This window comes from Dendrobates tinctorius, unplaced genomic scaffold (assembly GCF_039654945.1).
Source record: "Dendrobates tinctorius isolate UK_male_01 unplaced genomic scaffold, ASM3965494v1 ptg000162l, whole genome shotgun sequence".
Taxonomy (NCBI): domain Eukaryota; kingdom Metazoa; phylum Chordata; class Amphibia; order Anura; family Dendrobatidae; genus Dendrobates; species Dendrobates tinctorius.
Genome location: NW_027361829.1, coordinates 19,211,489 through 19,227,668, shown reverse-complemented (window position 1 = coordinate 19,227,668; position 16,180 = coordinate 19,211,489). Strand labels below are relative to the sequence as shown.

Here is a 16,180-nt window from a genome sequence, read left to right as displayed (position 1 = left end):
GCATAGAACTCCTATGGCATATTGGTCCGTGACTGTGAAGCTGATGAAGTTTGTCTTTCATATGCTTTCCATTTCCTTGAAGTGTGCTCTGCTAATCATCACTCTGTATTCTACAGGACAATAGGGTTGGTTGCTACACTGCCCTGCTATGGAGAGATGCAGCTGATTGTTGAGTGACATGCGAGTGTCTGTGATTGGCCAGAGGAGGAGGCTATGCTGACTATATAGAGTGATCAGCTTTCCCAGTGCATCATATCTGAGAGTGCAGCTTCTGGAGATCCAGAGGATTTACACTGTAAACTGTAAGTAAAATTGTCTTCAGCAGCTTTGTGTCTATCTAATCCCAAGGATCTAAATATCTGGATTACTGTAGCTGTAAGTCTTATTGTTCATTTGAACTGCTGATAAATCTTCCCTGCATTCATACCTTACTTATTTCCCTTCCATGTACCTTATGACAGTACAGGTACACTCAATATTACAATTGATTTGCATTGTAAACAGCCTTAAGATCATTCTAAATATAAAATGTGCATTTCTACATGTGATTTCCTTCTATATTGCTGTATATGCCTAAAATATTTTATTATGCATTAATTCAACCATGTATTAATTTCATTCATTAATTTTACTTTAAAAAACCTTGTTAACACAGTAACATAGTAATATAGTATTTAAGGTTGAAGAGAGACTTTAAGTCCATCTAGTTCATCCCATATCCTAACATGTTCATTGTATTTAGTTATAGATTCACATGTGCTCATGAGTAACTCATTTTTCTTCATATTACCGTATGTCTATCATAAACATTCAACTCAGGAGTGTGGTATTATAATGTGCTTGTGACCGATGATTTTCTCTAGTTTGTGCAAAATTACATTGAATATAATCTTCTTAGCAAACTTTTTGTGAACCTAGCCTTAATTACAAGTTACACATCCATCAATTTATCTATCCATCCAGCCCTTAGTAGTTGGCTTATGTATGAAGCTGTACTATATGCAAACTTACCTCCACAAAAAAGTTGGATTTTTCTTCATATGTGCATGTTTCACGCCTAGATCCATATTGCTACTGTGTGGGAGCAGCTCAGTTCTGCACGGATAATAAAAATATGTTCCTGTGATTACTCTGCCCCACAAAATAATAATAATAATAATAATTGTATCCCTTAGAGCATAAGTCTATTACACAGTGCTTTACAATCAAATAAACACATTCAAAAGAATAAAAACAAATCAGACAATGGCAAATGTTATCTCAAGGCTCATGGTCGGCTTGGATTTGGTTACGGAGATCAATCACACTTTTCCTATTGTAATGCTGCTTATTGCATAACTAAAAAATTAAAAACACGCATCAACTAAATACGCTGTTTTTGTTATCATCTTTTACCAGCACTTGCTGCTTACTGTTACATATATTTTACAGCAGAGTATTCATGCACGTTTGTCATACTGTGGGTGTTTTCTGTGTCTTATTGCATAACTAGAATCATCCCCAAAAGGGCAAATTTTTATGTTTCATGTTTACACTTTGCGATTCACAAAGTATAAAATAAATGCAACTATATAATCAAAAATAACAGATTAGACAGATCAATGCATTTATGCCAATGTGCAAAGAAGTGAGCGTGGATTTTGAGTAAGTCAAAACAGAATTTCTTTAGGCGGTTTTTAGAGCAGATTTTGCTCTAAAATCCACTTCCAAGACCACTTCAAACACTCCCTAAATAATCTCCCTACTTATTTCAATGGAAAAAAATCTATAATGCACATGGTCTTATTATTTCCACACCTTTTTTTCTGTGTGAATAAAGAAGAGATATATCAATTCTTGGTGCTTTTCTGCTTAAGCTCCAAAATTGAATCAACTGAAGCAGAAAAAAATACACCCATACACATATGTAAAAGCGCAACAAAAAATGTGCCAAAAACATTTTCTACCATTTCTTTCAAGTAGATTACTTATTCAGAAATATTCACATAAAGGATGTGGACATACAATGAAATAACTGTTGGCAGATTGATTATTCCGCAAACCGTTGTCTCTTCTGACTCCTCTACGCACATGAATGCCTGAGTATTCGTGTTTTCTCTATGGAGAGAGCAGGGGGCTTACCCTCATGCACAACAAGAGAAATGGACAAGCTATCATCTGTTGGGGTAAATTTGGGAGTTCCGTGTAACCATCAGATGAATTTGGCAGTTTTGGACAGCACCTATATAATCACACCCAACACTCACCTTAGAACTTGCTCTTCTCTTACTTCAGACTCGTTAACAGGATGTGCTCTCCGATTATAATGCTGGCAAAGGCTGCTAAGGGGAAATCTGTCTCTCATTTAGTTTTTTGGGAGAGACTTTGTAATAATTTAAATGTAACATAATACATTAAAGATATAAAATTAGTATTGTGTTAGGAAAAACAACAAGAAAATATGGTTAGAAAATAGTTGGCCATAATATCAATGTATTTCTGAGTTTTTGGGTGCAAATAAAAAATGTCTAATCTACTATGTTGCATTTTTCTTACCTATTTGTGCAAGAATTTAGAATCATTTGCCTTAGGCCTCTTTCACACATCAGTTTTTTGCCGTCATGCGCGATCCGGCTTTTTTTTGTAAAACCGGATCCGGCAAAATGAAATGCCGGATCCAGTTTTTCCCCATTGACTTGCATTAGCGCCGGATCGCGCCGGATGGCATTGCGTTTCATCCGTTTTTTGCCGGATCCGGCAACTTGTCTCATTCCAGCGTCTGGAAAAAACGGCTACTGTAACGTTTTTTGTCTCCGGCGAAAAAGCCGGAAGCGCCGGATCCAGAAAAAGACGGATCCAGCCACCGGATCCGTTTTTTTAAGTCTGCGCATGCTCAGATCCAATTGGCCAGCCCCCAGGAAACAGATATAACCTGCTAGACGGATCCAGCAAAAAAACGGATCCGTTTCTACAGTTCTCCAAAATTTATGCCGGATCCGTTTTTTCTAAAAATAGCCGGATCCTGCCTGACGGCAAAAAACTGATGTGTGAAAGTAGCCTTAGTCACATTAATTTCTTCAAGTGGAATGACTTTCAAAAGTGACTAAACTTCAGCAAATGACTTAAAGTCTGGGTCAAAAGGATCACAAGAACGGTGAGCAAAAATCCCAGTACCACATGGGGGGGACCTAGTGAATGACCTGCATAGAGCTGGGACCACTGTAACAAAGGCTACCATCAGTAACACACTACGCTGCCAGAGACTCAGATCCTGCAGTACCAGACGTGTCCCCCTGCTTAAGTCAGTACATGTCCGGGCTGGTCTGAAGTTTGATACACAGTATATAGATTATCCAGAACAGTATTGGGAGAATGTCATATGGTCTAATTAAATCAAAGTAGAACTCTTTGGTAGAAACAAAACTCATAGTGTTTGGAGGAGACAGAATGGGGAGTTGCATCCAAAGAACACCATACCTACTGTGTAGTATGGGGGGGTGGCAACATGTTTTGGGGCTGGTTCTCTGCAAAGGGACCAGGACGACAGATCCATGTACATGAAAGAATGAATGGGGCCATGTATCGTGAGATTTTGAGAGCAAACCTCCTTCCATCAGCAAGGGCATTGAAGATGAAACTAGCGAATAATCAGGAATGAGCATTCAACCTGTGCAAATTGGCCATGTCTTGGTTCTGAGCTCATATTAGAGATATAGAGGTGCTTCTCACAAAATTAGAATATCATCAAAAAGTTAATTTATTTCAGTTCTTCAATACAAAATGTGAAAGTCGTATAATATATAGTCATTGCAAACAAAGTGATCTATTTCAAGGGTTTATTTCTGTTAATGTTGATGATTATGGCTTACAGCCAATGAAAACCCAAAAGCCATTGTCTAAGTAAATTAGAATACTTTATAACACCAGCTTGACAAATGATTTTAAAATCCGAAATGTTGGCCTACTGAAATGTATGTTCAGTAAATGCACTCAATACTTGGTCAGGGCTCCTTTTGCATCAATTACTGCATCAATGCAGCGTGGCATGGAGGGGATGATATTCTAATTTTGTGAGACGCACCTGTAGTTGTGTGAAGCTTACAGGACAGCACTTGCATCAACAGACGGCAAAGATAAAAAATCCACAGAGAGTATCGTCCAGCAAATCTGAAAATGCTGACCCATCATTGTCCATTAAGCTCTAAACCCCTTAATTTTTACACAATAATGAAATAAAGCCATTACTCTGTTTATTACACTACATTAGACCTAATAGATGTTCTGGAACTTGAATGCAAATACCGGTAACTTCTGCCTTCTTCATAGAACAAGGTAATTATGGATCTTGTTGAATCAAATCAAATAAGAATATATATATATATATATATATATATATACACACACACAGCTCTGGCAAAACTTAAGAGACCACTGCACAGTTTTCTAAAAATCAGCTTCTCTACATGTCTGACAGCCATTCCAGTGTCAGTTGAATTCCAACCAGAGTACACCTCATTCTACTTAATGTGCTTCTGATTAGGTGATCACCTGAACCAAATCTTATTTAATCAAGGAAAGTGTAAAACAAACCCTGCTGTGGTGTTCACTAAACTCTTGCAATAGGACAAGATGGATGGCAATACAAGTGCTAGTAATATCCCAAAAGTAATAGGAATGAAAACATAACTTTTAACCATACCAAAGGATTTGAAAAGAAAAATTTTGAGTGAGGAAAAGAAGGGCTCAATTGTGGCTTTACTAGCAGGGGGATACAGTGAGCATCATGTTGCCTCCATCCTTAAAATTTCTAAGACGGCAGTCCATTACAACAAGGTCAAGCAGCAGACATTGGGGACAACAAAGCTACAGACCAGCAGAGGGCGAAAACCACTATCCACTGACCGGGATGACCGTCATCTTATTCGAACATCACTCAACAACTGCAGGATGACATCAAGTGACCTACAAAAGAAATGGCAAATGGCAGCTGGGGTGAAGTGTATGGCAAGAACAGTTTGTAACAGGCTCCTAGAGGCAAGGCTCAAGTCATATAAAAGCAGAAAATAGCCTTTCATCAATGAGAGGCAAAGGAGAGCCAGGCTGAAGTTTGCCAAAGACCATAAGGATTGGACCATAAAGGACTGGAGTAAAGTAATCTTCTCTGATGAGTCTAATTTTCAGCTTTGCCCAACACATGATCGTCTAATGGTTAGATGGAGATCTGGACAGACGTACAAGCCACAGTGCCTTGCACCCACTGTGAACTTTGGTGGAGAATCAGTGATGATCTGGGGATGCTTCAGCAAGGCTGGAATTGGGCAGGTTAATCTTTGCGAAGGATGTACGAATCAAGCCGCATGCAAGGTTATCTTGGAAAAACAGTTGATTCCTTCTGCTCAGGCAATGTTTTCCAACTCTGAGGACTGTTTTTTCCAGCAGTACAATGCGCCATGACACACAGGTAGGTCAATCAATGTGTGGATGAAGGACCACCACATCAAATCCCTGTCAGGGCCAGCCCAATTTCTGGACCTGAACCCCATTGAAAACCTCTGGAATGTAATCAAGAGGAAGATTGATAGTCACAAGCCATCAAACAAAGAATTGTTTAAATTTTTGAACCAGGAGTGGCATAAGGTCACCCAAAAGCAATGAGAAAGACTGGTGGAAAGCATGCCAAGACGCATGAAAGCTGTGATTAAAAATCTTGGTTATTCCTCAAAATATTGATTTCTGAACTCTTCCTGAGTTAAAACATTAGTATTGTTGTTTCTAAATGATTATGAACTTGTTTTCTTGGCATTATTTGAGGTCTGTAAGCACTGCATATTTTTGTTATTCTGAAAATTAGACTCAGAGATTACCTTCTCCAGTCCTCTATGGTCCAATCCTTAGGGTATGTGTACATGTTGCAGATTATTCTGCAGAATTTTTTGCACAAAATCCGCATTTCTTGGCAGAGAACACAGGGGAAAACGCTTGCGGATTTCATGCGAAATTGATGCGGATTTCCTGCGGATTGTAATGCGTTTTTGGTGAGCAGATTTGTTAGGTGGTATTGGATCTGTGAATTTTCTCCCTTGTGCTTCTGGAGGAGAGAGAGATGTGCCAGACTGGAAAACGCTGCTGCGTATCCGCAAAAAGAATTGACATGCTGCAGAAAAAAAAACCGCTGCAAATCTGCGCGGATTTTTACGCAGCATGTGCACAGCAATTCTTAATTTACCATATACTAACATTGCCTGTGCACTACACTGCGGATTTGATTCAAATCCGCGCGTTAAAAAATGCTGCGGATCTGCATCAAAATCCACAACGGGTGCACATACCCTTATGGTCTTTGGTAAATTTCAGCCTGGCTCTCCTTTGCTTCTCATTGATGAAAGGCTTTTTTCTACCTTTACATGACTTTGACCTTGCCTCTAGGAGCCTGTTACGAACTGTTCTTGACATGCACTTCACCCCAGCTGTCATTTGACATTCCTTTTGTAGGTCACTTGAAGTCATCTTGTGGTTGCAGAGTGACATTCGAATAAGATGACCGTCATCCCGGTCAGTGGAAAGTCGTTTTCGCCCTCTGTCGGTCAGTAGCTTTGTTGTCCCCAATGTCTGCTGCGTGACCTTGTTGTAATGGACTGCCGTCTTAGAAATTTTAAGGATGGAGGCAACATGACATTCACTGTACTGCTAGTAAAGCCAGAATTGAGCCTTTCTTATCCTCACTCAAGACTTCTTTTCAACTCCTTTGGTATGGTTAAAAGTTATTTTCTCATTCCTATTACTTTTGGGATATTACTAGCACTTGTTTTGCCATCCAGCTTGTCCTATGGCAAGAGGATTGCCAACACTACAGCATGGTTTTTTATGCTTTCATTCGTTAAATAAGATTTGGTTCAGGTGATCAACTAATCTGAAGCACATTAAGTAGAATGATTTGTAGTCTGGTTGGAATTTAACTGACACTGGAATGGAATGGCTGTCAGACATGTAGATAAGCTGATTTTTATAAAACTGTGTAATTTTTGCCAGAGCTGTATTATATAGTCATTTCAAACAGGTTGATCTATTTCAAGTGTTTAGTTCTGTTAATATTGATGATTATTGCTTACAGCCAATGAAAACCCCAAAGTCATTATCTCAGTAAATTTGAATAATTAACAAAAAACAACTGCAAAGGCTTCCTAAGCATTTAAAAAATTCCCTTAGTCTGTTTCAGTAAGCTCCACAATCATGGGGAAGACTGCTGTGTTGACAGATGTCCAGAATACAGTCATTCACACACTCCACAAGGAGGGTAAGCCACAAAAGGTCATTTCTAAAGAAGCTGGCTGTATATAGAGTGCTGTATCCAAACATATTAAAGGAAAGTTGAGTGGAAGGAAAAAGTGTGGTAGAAAAAGGTGCACAAGCAACTGGGATAACCGCAGCCTTGAAAGGATTGTTAAGAAAAGGCCATTCCAGACCTTGGGCGAGATTGCTGCTTTATTCATTGCTTCAAGAGCTAACACACACAGGCATATCCAGAACATGGGCTACAAGTGTCGCATTCCTTGTGTCAAGCCACTCATGACCAATAGACAACGCCAGAAGCGTCTTACCTGGGCCAAGGAGAAAAAGAACTGGACTGTTCCTCAGTGGTCCAAGGTGGTGTATTCAGATAAAAGTAAATTTTGCATTTCATTTGGAAATCAAGATCCCAGAGTCTTTAGGATGAGTGGAGAGGCACATAATCCAAGCTACTTGAGGTCTAGTGTGAAGTTTCCACAATCAGTGATGGTTTGGGTAGCCATGTCATCTGCTGGTGTAGGTCTACTGTGTTTTATCAAGGCCAAAGTTAGCGCAGCCGTCTACCAGGAAATATTAGGTCACATGTTTCCCTCTGCCGATAAGCTTACTGGAGATGGAAATTTCATTCTCCAGTAGGACTTGGCACCTGTCCACACTGTCAAAAGTGGAATACCTGGTTAAAAAACAACAGTATCACTGTGCTTGATTGGCCAGCAAACTCACCTGACCTTAACCCTATAGAGAATCTATGGGGTATTGTCAAGAGGAAGATGAGAGACACCAGACCCAACAATGCAGATGAGCTGAAGGCTACTATCAAAGCAATCTGGGCTTCCATAACACCTCAGCAGTGCCTCAGGCTGATCGCCTCCAAGCCACACCACATTGATGCAGTAACTGATGCAAAAGGAGCACCGACCAAGTATTGAATGCATTTACTGCATTATATTCTATGGGGGACTGCATTATACTCTGAGGGGGCTGCCGTATATTCTATGGGGGTTGCATTATGCTCTAAGGGGTGACTACATTATACTATAAGAGGGGGGCTGCATTATATTCTATGGGGGATTACATTATATTCTGTGGGGTGGCTGCATTATGCTATAAGAGGGGGACTGCATTATATTCTATGGGGGGTTCCATTGTATTGTATGGCAGGGCTGCATTATACTCTGTGGGGTGGCTGCATTATGCTCTATGGGGTGGCTGCATTATACTATATTTGGGCTGCATTATACTGTATCGAGAACTATGGGGAATATATTATACTATGTGAAGAACTATGGGGTGCATTTTACTATGGGAAATGAATTGTACTACATGGATGACTGGCGGTATATTATACTATATGGATCACTATGAGGATCGTATTATACTATATGGAGGACTGAGCAGTGTATTTTACTATATGAAGGACTGAGTGTATTTTAATATATGGAGGGCTATGAGTAGTGTATTATATTATATGGAGGACTATGGGGTATAGATTTGCTGCTGATAACATGATACTGTATGGGGACAGATTGATCCATTAGTGATCGTTCTGTTCCCATCATTCTTTCTCAGACGGTGTAAAAGAGGCCGGGAAACAAGTGATGAGTGTCGATCACACTCATTTAGGGGGCTGAACTCAGTGCATGTAAATACAACCTAAATGCTTCTGTGTGATGTGCAATATGTTAGCATTTAGGGCCCCATTTTAAACTTTGCTTAGGGCCCCACTTTGCCTAAAACTGGCCCTGGCTCCACCCCAGGTGGCAGGTGCTCCCTGATTGGTCCACGCTGGCCCTGTGTCCTAGTGAGCAGCTGCAGATTAGGTTGTGACAGGACTCGGGAGTACCCAGGAGCCCAAGAGAGTGACTGGCCTAGATGGTCACTATTACGGTCATTTTCAGAAATATAAGGGCCAGGGCTGATGACTGATGTGGAACAAAATGTTTGTTTTTTTTTATATAAATTAAAAGGCTTGGATTGGAAGATGTTACTGTGGGAGTGCCAAGTGGGGTGTATGTGAGGAGAAGAGAGGGAGCTGAATTAGGGTATAGGGGGTGGTGCTGTAGGGGCCTTCATATTCCAATTTCCATCCTTATCTTAGATTATATGCAATGCAATCATCTTATCTAAGGCCGAGGTCACACTAGCGTATGGCATCCGATGCGAGAGCATGGGATGCGATATGCTAATGACTCTCGGCTCCTTGCCTGCTGCGAGGGGGAGCCGAGTGTCATGCGCTTGTGCTCCGAGCTTCTTGCACAATAGAGGATCGGAGCACAGCTGCGGAGGAGGCGGAGAAACTAATTTCTCTATCTCCTCGGCGTATATTGCACAGCACTCGGTGCATTGTCTCACTCACACCCATAGACATATATTGGTGCGAATGAGCCTAGTCTCGGCCGAGTGTCTGTGACAATTGCAGCATGCTGCGATTTCACTTGCATGTAGAATACGGCCGAGAAAAAAAACGGTGATGGGAGCTGCCCCATAGACGAATACTGGTCACAGTGCTACGTGATGTTTCATCACATAGCACTCGTCCGTATTCATCGCTAGTGTGATTCATGCCTAATAGTTGTTGTCTGGGGAGGGTGGAGATAGCGGGCTTATAATATTTACAGCTTAGATCTTATAATAAGCCCCAGCCTGTTAGGGCTCATGCTCACATGAACACCTGGCACTGCCACAGCACTCAGACCGGCGCGTGTGGCTGCATAGAAATACATGCAGCTGCACGCTCCGGTCTGCATGCCGGCGGCAGTGTTGGGTGTCGATGTGAGAGACTCGCACGAGAATCGTGCGAGTTTCTTACATGTGTGACCCCGGCCATAGGGACACATACAGCATCAGCGGCTCAGTATTGGGCTATGATCAGGATGAGGAGGTTGTGCAAGTAGGGAATAGATGGGGACGGTGCTGAAAATATGAGAGGGCAAATGTGTCTTTGTTGTAATCTCTGCAGCTACGTTGTGGCGATCTGTGCCTGGTTTAAAAACTGGAAAAGTAAATCACTCCATTAGAAAGAGCATCACCTGTAAGTCTCTATAACTGCACTGTAATCGTCGATATGTTCTTTAGGCCGGGGTCACACTTACGTGAAACTCGCACAATTCTCATGCGAGTCTCTCACATCAACACCTGGCACTGCCACGGCACTCGGACCGGAGTGTGCGACTGCATAGAAATACATGTAGCCGCACGCTCCGATCCGAGTGCCGGCGGCAGTGCCAGGTGTTGATGCGAGAGACTCGGACGAGAATCATGCCCAAAAGAGTGTTTAAAACCACCATAATTATGTAAGCAAATGTTACTCAGGTTAGGGGACCCACTCAGAGGTGTTTCGCCCCCCTAGGCTGAACCCTTAGCTACACTTCTGCTGAACATACATTTCAGTACGCCAACATTTCAGATTTTAAAATCATTTTTCAAGCTGCTGTTATAAAGTATTCTAATTTATTGAGATAATGCCTTTTGGGTTTTCATTGGCTGTAAGCCATAATCATCAACATTAACAGAATAATGCATAAACTGAATAATAAACACTTGAAATAGATCACACTGTTTGTAATGACTCTTTGTAATATATGAGCTTCACTTTTTCCATTGAAGAACTGAAATAAATTAACTTTTTGATGATATTCTAGGTTTGTAAGAAAACCTGTATGTACAATATATAATACACTTGTTTTCTATTTAAAGCAAGTCAAATAATCAAATTTTAATCCAATAAACTTGGATGATTTTCATGTGTATTGTCATATCCATCGGTGACATTCACATGACATCTGTGTGACATGTACATAATCAAATTCGCTTTCCTATGTCAATAATAGCAATGTAACTGTAAAGATTGAATCACATACAGCTGATCCATAAGGGATCAGATTTTTTTTGAGCACCCATACACTTGCATAGACAGTTGTCCAATATACAGATCAGTGGATGCTGTGATTTTTTTTTCACATGATCTCTGTCTGTCTGTCATCTGAACAGCCTAAATGAATAAGGTTGGTCAGTATCCCGTCGCGTTTTTGCCCTATTATACACTCATCTGAATGAGAGCTAAGATCTACTCTTGGCTCAGTTTGGGTATTGTAAAATAATGAGGATTAAAATATGTACCAACTTCCTTCTGTCCTATGTGGTTTAACAATATAAATATTAGAAAGATCTCTATTACTTACAGCAAATATTCCATAAATATTAATATTTTTCTTTCAAATTTGCAGTGCAGCAAATAGTTACTTTTACAAATATGCATGGTATATCTTTGTACTAGGTATAACTACTACCATTTTTCCCTTTTGAGGCACATTATGTTGCAGTTATAATTAATATCACATGTCTGGTGAAACTGTGCCCCATTTTTACAACAAAAGTACGAAAGCAAAAACTCTTCAACGTATTGAAATGATTATCGATCATTTTTTATTACAAACAAAGTAGGGTCCTGTCAAAAGTTTAAGTTGATGCCCCAAATGCTAACATATTGTCACATCACAAAGAAACATTTAGGTCGCATTTACATGCGCTGAGTTCAGGCATAGATTGTAAGCTTGCCAAGCAAGACAAAATGATCCGCACCACTGCAGCACATATGTTGGATTAATTGAGGACCGATTGAAGTGCGCAAGCGCGAAATGATCGTCGTCCCAGCTCTCTGTTCCACCAACAACTCTCCTGACCTGGATGTTTTAAAAATTGCAGAAATAAAGTGAAATTTTAAGGACGGTGAGTGCCACTCTTTTTCTACTTGTTACGTAGATTGTAAGCTTGCGAGCAGGGCCTTCACTCCTCTTGGTATCTGTTGACTTATGTGATTATTGTTATTCTGTAATGTATTTTATTGTCTGTAAAAGTCCCCTCTAAAATGTAAAGCACTGCAGAATATGTTGGCGCTAGAGAAATAAAATTATTATTTATTATTTTAAGCTGTTAAACGAGTGTGATCAACAATATTGAAGACATTTGCTGCTTGTTTACTGGCCTCTTTACATAGGCTGACAAAGAATGATGGGACCAGAGTGACCACTAGTAAATCTATCATGTATCATGTATACACAGAGCACCTACATACAGACACATGCATACACGAAGCGCCTACATACAGATGCAAGCACATACATACAGATGCATACATACACAGACCACACACATACAGACACATGTATCTACAGATCACCTACATACAGACACATGTATATATAGAGCACTGACATGTGCTCTCTTTCTACTTATATTATATAAATATATATATGCACACTATAGAATACTTATCAGTCTACTCTTCTTCAGTTATTTTAACCTCTTCCCAACATGCAGCCTTCTTATACTGCTCTGCGGGAGGTGCGTTCCTGCAAATAGCAGTATATGTATGGCGCCGTGATCACGGGGCCTCACGCTGAGCGCTGTACAGTAGGTACGGAAAGTATTTAGACCCCTTTCAATTTTTCACTCTTTGTTACATTGCAGCCATTTAGTAAATTCAAAAAAGTTAATTTTTTTTCTCATTAATGTACACTCTGCACCCCATCTTGACTGACAAAAAACAGAAATGTAGAGATTTTTGCAAATTTATTAAAATAGAAAAACTAAAATATCACATGGTCATAAGTATTCAGACCCTTTGCTCAGACACTTATATTTAAGTCACATGCTGTCCATTTCCTTGTGATCCTCCTTGAGATGGTTCTACTCCTTCTTTGGAGTCCAGCTGTGCTTAATTAAACTGATAGGACTTGATTTGTAAAGGCACACACCTGTCTATATGAGACCTCACAGCTAACAGTGCATGTTAGACCAAATGAGAATCATGAGGTCAAAGGAACTGGCCAAGGTGCTCAGAGACAGAATTGTGGCAAGGCACAGATCTGGCCCAGGTTACAAAAGAATTTTTGCAGTACTCAAGGTTGCCAAGAGCAGAGTGGCCTCCATAATCCTTAAATGGAAGAAGTTTGGGACCACCAGAAGTTTTCCTCAACCTGGCTGTCCAGCCAAACTGGGCTATCATGGGAGAAGTGCCTTGGTGGGAGATGTAAAGAAGAACCCCAAGATCACTGTGGCGGAGCTCCACAGATATAGTAGGGAGATGGGAGAAAGTTCCACAAAGTCAACTATCACTGCAGCCCTCCACCAGTCGGGCCTTTGTGGCAGACGAAAGCCTCTCCTCAGTGCCAGAAATATGAAACCCCACATAGAGTTTGCGAAAAAACATATGAAGGACTCCTAGACTATGAGAAATAAGATTCTCTGGTCTGATGAGAGGAAGATAGAACTTTTTTGTGATAATTTTAAGCGGTATGTGTGGAAAAAAACAGGCAATGCTCATCACCTGCCCATTACAATCCTAACAGTGAAGCATCGCTATAGCAGCATCATGCTATGGGGGTGTTTTTCAGCTGCAGGAACAGGATAACTGGTTGCAATTTAAGGAAACATGAATGTGGCCAAGTACAGAGATATGCTGAATGAAAACCTCTTCCAGAGTGCTCTGAATCTCAGACTTGGCCGAAGGTTCACCTTCCAACAAGACAAAGTCCTTAAGCACACAGCTAAATAACAAGGGAGTGGCTTCAGAACAACTTTGTGGCTGTTCTTGACTGGCCCAGCCAGAGCCCTCATGGTGCCCCTGTGGTCTCAGTCATCACAGGGTACTGCACTTCATCCGGAGGTGTGGTACTCTGCTCTCAGGTAAGGAAGGAGCACTGCCAGGACTCATACACCAGCACCCAACACTAGTCCCCATCTGGCAAGGGGGGAGTTAAGTAGAGGGTGTGGGAGGAGAAAGTAGAGAAGGGGTGAAGCTTAAGGGAGTGACAGTTGGTGGGAGGAGTTAGTGCTGAGGTAAAGAGATTGTTCTGGAAAGAGTCAGTTAGTCAGAGAGTAGTTGTGAAAGGACAGAAGTGAGGAGAGACAGAGAAGGAGTCGCTTGTGGAAACTGAAGCTGAGTGCAGCTTGTCTCCAGACTAAAGAGAGTGAGAGAGATGGAGTGAAAATAGAGAAGAAAGGAAGTATTAGAGACACTGGAGAGGAAGAAGAGGTCTTAGGGGCACGGATAGTGAGCAATCCGTCCGTGGGGCCTGCATCCACCGGCGTGGCCGGAGGGACCAGGTCACAGTTAGGGGACTGGCCCCAAAACTAGTGGAGAAACTAAGGACTCAGCTAGGAAACCGGAGGTGGAAGTATCTTTAAGTGCTGCAGCCGACCCTACACTCATTCGCCGAAAAGACAGACATATAGGATCCAGGGTTCTGACCAAAGTTGCCCGACAAGATCCGAGTCTGCTGGCTCAGGACACTGAGTGTGAAGACGCAGGGCAGGGGAGGTGGTAGCCAACATAGTGAGACAGCCAGGAAAGGAACATCAAAGGGAGCCCTGGCAACGTGCACCCCAAGCTACCTGAGAGCTGCCTGGGGGACCCAGCACCCCGGCAGGTGACTGTAACAATTGAACTGTGAGTAAAAGCATGAAGACTGCACTCTGCTGTGTCCTCTATTTATTGCTGTGCCATCTGCCCTGCACTACAACCACCATCATCTCCATCTTTTCACTATCACTGCCCTGGGGAATAGCTCTGCCTGTGGAGAGCTGAGCCAACTCTGCTGCATCAAAAACTGCCCCAGAGGACTGAATCTGCAGTGTCGGCTAACATCTTATTTGCCGAATACCACAGGTGGCGTCATGAACTATATATCATAAACTTTATTTTCCCTTTTCATCTATATTTTCATTGGACACAACAAGGGCTAAGGACCCGGTCACTGCTGCCATGACACATCCCCTTAAGAACTGACCGGGCCCGGTACGGAGTACCCCACGGCCCTGGCGGGCGCTCCACCCTGACCTAAACCCAATTGAGCATCTCTTTAGAGACCTCAAAATGGCTGTCCACCAACATTCACCATCCAACCTGACGGAACTAGAGAGGATCTGCAAGGAGGAATGGCAGAGGATCCCCAAATCCAGGTGTGAAAAACTTGTTGCATCATTCCCAAGAAGACTCATGGCTGTACTAGCTCAAAAGGGTGCTTCTACTCAATACTGAGCAAAGGGTCTGAATACTTATGACCATGTGATATTTCAGTTTTTTTTTTAAATAAATTTGCAAAAATTTCTACATTTCTCTTTTTTTCCATCAAGATGGGGTGCAGAGTGTACATTAATGAGAAAAAAATGAACTTTTTTGAATTTACCAAATGACTGCAAGGAAACAAAGAGTAAAAAATTTAAAGGCGTCTGAATACTTTCCATACCCACTGTATGTGACAGTTGACACCCCACAGCAATGTCCACAATTGATGCTAGCATCGATCGCGGGCATTTAACCCATGGAGTCCTTCCGGGTCCTGCAGGTAAGGTAGCTTGTGAGCACCTGCTGAGAGCAGGCACCAGCCTGCCTCCTTCCCTTCCTGATCTGATACTCTGCAGTGCAGAAAGTGTCAGATCAGCAATCTGATCTAAAACAATATGTCATGAGAAAACAGTCTCAGAAACAACAGGATCTGTTGAAGTGTTCCAGGATCTGTTGAAGTGTTCCAGAGTTATGACCTTATAAAGTGACAGTGGTCAGAATTGTAAAAATTGGCCTGGTCAGGAAGGTGAAAACAGGCTTCAGGGTGAAGGGATTAAACTCCTACACTGTACAGGACTTGAAGTGATAACAAGGTCTCAACATTGGAAATTACATTTAAAATGCAGATTTATTATCAATACAATTTCTGCTGTAGAGGTCCAGGGGCCCTGGAGGAGTGTAGGAGTGGGGGCCCCTTAATGCTTCCCCTAAAAAAGCTGGAGATGTTATAAAAAAGCAAGCAAATGAAATATTAGTACCCTTTTCTATCCTACAATAATCCAGTGCGGACTCTGGATAGATGACAATACTTGTTAGATGATTGCGGGTATCAGTACTGGGATTTCT

General features: G+C 41.5%; 1 protein-coding gene across 1 annotated transcript in view; it reads left to right on the top strand.

Moving 5' to 3' along the window:
• Positions 1–221: 221 nt before the first annotated feature.
• The window catches only part of DDC (dopa decarboxylase), a 402,495-nt gene continuing 386,536 nt past the window's right edge, over positions 222–16,180 (top strand). Inside the window, exon 1 of the mRNA XM_073549875.1 lies at positions 222–302. The gene's annotated coding sequence lies outside the window, so the exon portion shown is untranslated. The remainder of the gene's footprint in view (positions 303–16,180) is intronic.